This window comes from Amphimedon queenslandica, unplaced genomic scaffold (assembly GCF_000090795.2).
Source record: "Amphimedon queenslandica unplaced genomic scaffold, v1.1 AMPQUscaffold_13266, whole genome shotgun sequence".
NCBI lineage: Eukaryota > Metazoa > Porifera > Demospongiae > Haplosclerida > Niphatidae > Amphimedon > Amphimedon queenslandica.
In genome coordinates this window covers 90308-96729 of record NW_003546498.1, presented here as the reverse complement: position 1 = coordinate 96729, position 6422 = coordinate 90308, and positions in this window count along the sequence as shown.

The following is a 6422-nucleotide window of genomic DNA, read 5'->3' as shown; positions in this document are numbered from 1 at the left end:
GTCTAGGTATAGTACTTTTGAGGAACTGGTTTCCAATTGGGAGAAGGGAAACAAAGTCAGAGTGATTGAAAGTATGATGCTTTTATGTTATACTATATATATATATCTTTATTTTGTTAGATTCAGGTGATTCAGATTGCAGCAATGAAAGTGACTTGGATGATTGTAACCTACCTCCTAATCTTCAATTTCTACCTATTACATATTCAAATGCTACATCTACAGTGACTACTACTGTCACAGCTACTTTAACTGTTATACTATTATATCCTGTAGCTATTAACTTTTTTCTAATTATGTAGAAGCAAGAAGTGCAAATTCTACTGATCAGTTACCTGTAACACAAGAAACAGCATTGAATTCCTTAGAATCTCTGATTTATACTGTTTCAATGCCTACTCTAGCTACTGCTTCAACTGGTATACTATACACCATATCCTGCTTATCCTTTTACAATCAACTTTTTCTTATCATATAGAAGCAAGTAATACAAGTTCTTCTGGTCCTTCACCTGTTACACAAGAAACAGCATTGAATTCCTTGGAGTCTGATGTGATTTATCCTATTACAATGTCAGATAGTACTCCAGGGATGTGTGATGAAGAAATCAGTGTTTTAAGCAGTTAGTTGAATCATTCTAATTAACATCTAATTTTTTAAGTTTAGAGGTCTCAGTTCAATCAAGAGTTTCAAAACCAGGATGTCCTAAAGGTAGAGATCTCAGTTATTGGACTACCAGCAAAAAAGCAGTGTCCCACTAAGAAGAAACTATAAAGTTACATCCATCTATCAAAGAGCCAAGTAAGAGCAGCCAAGCTAGTCTGATAGAAGAGAGTATCATTCTCTTTGTAAGATTGCTGAAGATGCTTGTTGATGAATGCGTTATGAACCGAGTCACACATTCTGGTTTACTAATTGAGGAGGAGGAAGTTGAAGTACGTCAAGAACATGTTTCAGTAGCATTATTGGACGAAAATTTAAACAGCTACATTATCTGAAAATACTTTACATCAGATGCATGGCTTGCTGTTGAGAGTACCATCAGACAAATGAAAGAAAATCCTCTCTACATATGTCAAGTCTGCTCAAAGGACATTGACAATATGGAAGATGCATCGATAGCTTGTGAACTTTGTTTCTTTTGGTACCACATGAAATGTGTTGGCTTAGTGGCACAGCCTAAGGTGAAGTACTGGTTTTGCATGAGATGTCGCAGACAATAAAGGAATTATTATTATTATTATAATTGTTGCAACACATTAATCAAGATTCATAAAAAATATTGTTAATCAGAATGATACTCTAAATGCTGTGGCATTCATTCAAGTTGTGACCACACCATTTGCATAGTAGCAATGATAGCCACTTATCTTCAAACAATAGTCTAGTTAACTTTAAGTGACACTGCATGTCTGTAAAACATCACAACTGCTTTACAAGTAAAACCATGAACTTACACTCATACACTGGGCTGCATACAGTGGCACTAATTCCTATCCTTTGATGAAACTAAATAAAGATTAACAGGACAGTACTATTACTATTATTATCATTACCATTATAATAATCAGAACTTACGTTTTATAACTGTGTCCAAGTATTATAAAGAGCAACGGCAATGGTTTGTCACTTTGTGAAGAAGTAAGAGTTAAATAAACAAGCTCATGTGATCAACTGGCACTAAATTGAAAGTGCCAGTACTGGCACGGAAGACACTGCCTAAAGGTAAATACATTTTGGTAGCCTACCATCAGTGTAGTCTACATAATTTTTCTAATAGTGGAGTGTGATTGCTGTTGTGAAGCCAATGTGTACTGTGAAGAATGTGGCATCTACTTCTGCAGTCTGTGTGAGACACAAAATTAAAAGGAAAGGAGAAAGACTTGCAAATAGAGAAGATTATTATTTATTATAGTCTAAAACATATCTTAGTAGGTTGTCAGGCATCTCATTTGGATCATGAGAATACAGTTATTTGTGGCTTAGTCGTACAGTATTTTCAATTGCCCACTCCTCACTCTTGGCAAAAGAAAGTATCTCTACAGCAATAAACAACAGAGACACTCTTGTTACTCAGCGAACTGGAAGTGGAAAGAGTCTATGCTATGTGATTCCTCCCTTGTGTAATGCCACAACAACCGTTATAGCATCACCTACAATCAGCTTGATGACGGACAAAGCAACCAAACTTAATAGAACAGGAATTAAGGCAACATTTCTCGGCTCTGCACAAAAAGAGATCATTAACAAATTAGATCAATTGAAATCAGTATTCACAACTCCCGAATCTTTCTTTGACGATGCCAAAAAAAGTCACATGAGAAGTTTTATCAATTGGCAAGAGAGGGAAAGCTTTGTTTGTTGCCTAATAATTAAGGACGTCTTATTTGTCATTCAGGTATGGCATTAAAAGTTATGATATTTGTAAATTACGCTACATGCAATCATAACACTGGCCAGATTGTGAATGTAATGAATAAATCATCCTATATTCCTGAAGTACCAATTATGATTTTGACAGCAACAGCACCTATTGAGGTGAAGGAAGTGTTTGAAAAGATATTGTGACAGCCAATTGAAAAAGTAGCAAGCATTAACAGATGTAATGTATCATTAAATGTGAAGGAATTGAAGAAGTTACCTAAGAAAGGTGTGACAATGTTATTTCCTTTGTGTATGCATAATTCTTTTCTAGGTTCACCAACATACTACATCACTGTGGCTAATAATGAGAACGAATGAATTGAAAAAAGAGAGGAATAGTGCATACTGATTTTAACAAAGATGTTGCTCCTCTGACCATAGCTATAACAGAACAAGGCCTCAAGAGCTGTGATTATCATGAAAAAAACATGTCAAGTCATGATAAATTGAAGGCAGTTAATGTCTGGATCATAGACAATTTAAATGAAGTAATACTAATATTAATTTATTTAAAATACCATATTAACAGTTTTCTATGTAGTACAGCATTTGGGATGGTGAGTGAATGTTTAAAAATATTGACAATAAGTAAGATTGGTTGTCCCTTATCATTTGAAGAACTGGTTCAAGAGTTTCAACAAGAAGATTGGGATTGTAGCTTAGATAAAGGTATGTGTATGTGCATGACTATAATGTATTTCTGCATTAATTCAAGTCCTCAAACTTCTTATAAGACTAAACACATATGTGAGAGTTTAATTCATTTGTACATGCATATGTTTATATTGGGTTTGCACGTCATTGAATTTAGACAGGTTAAATTACATTATAAAATGTTTTTGCTATACATTTGTATTATGTTACTTGACAGGATTAGACTTTTGCTATGAGCTAAAATTATTGTTATATTACATGTGAGGACATTCATGAATGTTTATGTTCTAAAATTAATTAAAGCTACATTAAAACAATAAATTTGCTTAACGACCATACACCATTCAAACCTAATAAATCTATTACTGTATTTTTTGTTGATATTACTATTGCAGAGAATAATTATGTTACATATTACTAATGGGTATACTTTTTAAAATTATACATTTGCACTGTGTAATGATGACTTTTACTACAAGTCTGACTTTATCATATCTTTTTTTTCTGTGAAGATGATTTACAGCATGCAGTTTACTGGTATAAATATAAGTCTATTGATGATAGGACAGCTATACTGAATAAATTTCAAGAAGTATGGAAGTATGTATTATCATATAAATGTAATTGGCATGAGACTATACTTATTTTTGGTTTTTTTCAGCTTAGTGCCATATGAAATGCCAAAGAAAAGGCATTCTAGAGTAATTTAGAAACTCTTTTTAAGATAAGAATGAGTCTGGTTATAAATGCTGCTCAATGAAAGGCTCTAAAGGTTTGTCAAAAGAAAACCTGTAGTTATTACAGCTGAACATTTTTCTATTAAAGGAGAAAAGCAGGTACCTTATACAGTATAGCTACAATATGAAATAGTTTGCATCAATAATTGATTCATTTTCATGTCAAAGCTTTATGGTAAAGCTGCCTAAAGCTATGTATACCTCAAGTCTGATTTACATGCAATTGCATAGAGCTACTTCTTGAAATATTGTATGACTTTGGTAGTACCAATAATTGAAACTTTAATTTTAATATCAAATGTATAGATGGCTCAACATCTCTAAGTGTGTACGAAAAAATTTTTGGAAGAGAATGCATTTACACCTATCCGAAATGTCTTGGGAGGAAAAGAATTCGCTAAGCATGGATATTGGGATATTTTGATAGAAGCGTGCAAATGGGAAACTGTCATGGAAGAATCTCAAAAGTAGTATTTAACACTTATGAAATCTCTCAACGTGGACAACAGCTTGTTAGTTTTTCTCCACAGGAAATTTACTCCCATTAATATCCGAAATTTTGGTAACAGTTGTTACTAAAAAATAGGACTGCAACAAAGGGACTCACTCATTGTAGCAACAACAACCATCTTTCAACCATGTTTAAAAAGCTACTTTAATCAAGCACAAATTGGTTTTACATTGAAGAAACTGATGATTATTACTTTCCTGGCTGTTTTCGTACACCATTTCCTCAATGCCTTGACTTTACATCACTTTCATTTTACAATACAGAAGAAAACACTTCTTGTTTCTTTACTTACAGAGCAGTAAGGGTAAACCCAAAATGCCCCAAAAATAAGTACAGTAGTAGGTGGAACCACAGAAGGTGTATATTATCAAATTGTCCCATGTGGAGGAGTGAAACAATGTACAGTTGACATCACCCCTTTGTAATGTCAACTTGTGAGCGTTGAAACTGTTGAAGTCATTCTGACAAAGAACTGGTACTACAGAATGAGTGTCTAGTAGAATTTGTTTACGTTTGGCCAGCAGATACTGATGATAACAGAAGGTGGCTTTCTGGACTACTTCGAAGGTCAGACTTGCAGTCGATTATTCTCCATAATTATTGTTTGAATAAACAGTCGAAAGTACCATCAAAAGTAGTGCACGACATTCAGAATGCACTACAAAAAGATCAGTTCTTAACAACACATGACATTATAACAGGTTGCTTGTTAGTTGTGATACAGGTATTAGTTAAAGCACTGTTTAGAGAAGGTTATGGTAATTATTGCACAAGGGGTGGTTGAGAGGAAAATGTAGCACGAGGCAAAGCGGAGTGCTACATTTTTGTTGATACCGTCTCAAGTACAATAATTCCCGTAATCTATAAATCAACAGTGCTTTGATTGGTTTGTAGTCATACGAGGTGAGATCAAATTTCATTTCAGAAGTCGCGCAAGGCAATCAGATCTCATTTATCACTATTATTATTATTACATGTATAATGCATGTAGCAGAGGCTGTGGTTTGCGTCTATCAAAGCTTGTGGTTAAAAGAAAAGCCCATACATATTATACTGTACAGTACTACATATTCCAATAGTGCTACATTTTGCTACCATGCACATTATTGTAGTTGTAGCACTGGCGTTGCCTTTGATCCGCCCACGCACCATACTATTATTTATTTTAATTTATTACAGGACAAAGAATGCCTTATATTCCAGGAGCAGCATTATTGGCTCTAACCCACATAGGAATGGTTCAAAACATCAGGGCATCTGCACTATGCCAAACAAAAGATTAAAGAATTCCGATATGGTAATACTTATTTTTGAGACAGTGACGCTTAAGCATGACTAGCAAAATAAAGAACAAGTTAGGAATATTAGTAGGTATTGCTTAACATTAACTAAATGTATATTTTAACAACAATTCTATGGAACACATCAATAAATTGGCCACCCTAACAAATGTAATTATTCACTAAACCCTTCACTGACATGGGTCCTGGCTATGAGTGCCCAAATGACCAGCATCTTAAGTAAAGCAGAGTATGTAGAAGTTGATGCTACATTCAATTCTTACATTCCTAGCTTATTTTTGTCATTTTCTATTTCAATTGACGTTATGTAACTATTTTGTACTTATATAGTATTCATTATTAGTGAAGCTTCCTAAGAATCCACCTTTGCTGAACTGTCGTTGCTATGGTAATTCCAATGAATATCATTAAATTAACGCGACCGGAAGTCCCATTGCAAATTCTGGACATGTAGCAAATTAAAAAATTTTAGAGCCCAAGGCTTACACAATTCAGTTTTCTGCTAAATTTGAAACTGTAACTAGGGCTTACCAATTTTCATTATAAAAAGGAATAGCCAGCTGCACCACAGAGCCGATCGAGCAACAATTATGTTACTAATTCTTGGATATAAGCTTTTCAAAATCATTAACACTAGAAAAAGAGAAATCAGCTATGATATTCGCCTCCCGGAAATAAGAATGCATTGTGGGTATGACAACCACGCCCACATGACATCAATACTCTATTGCGTTAATGGGCATGTTAATAACAAATTGGCAACCGTAAAATACAAACATTTCTATGATTGATGAA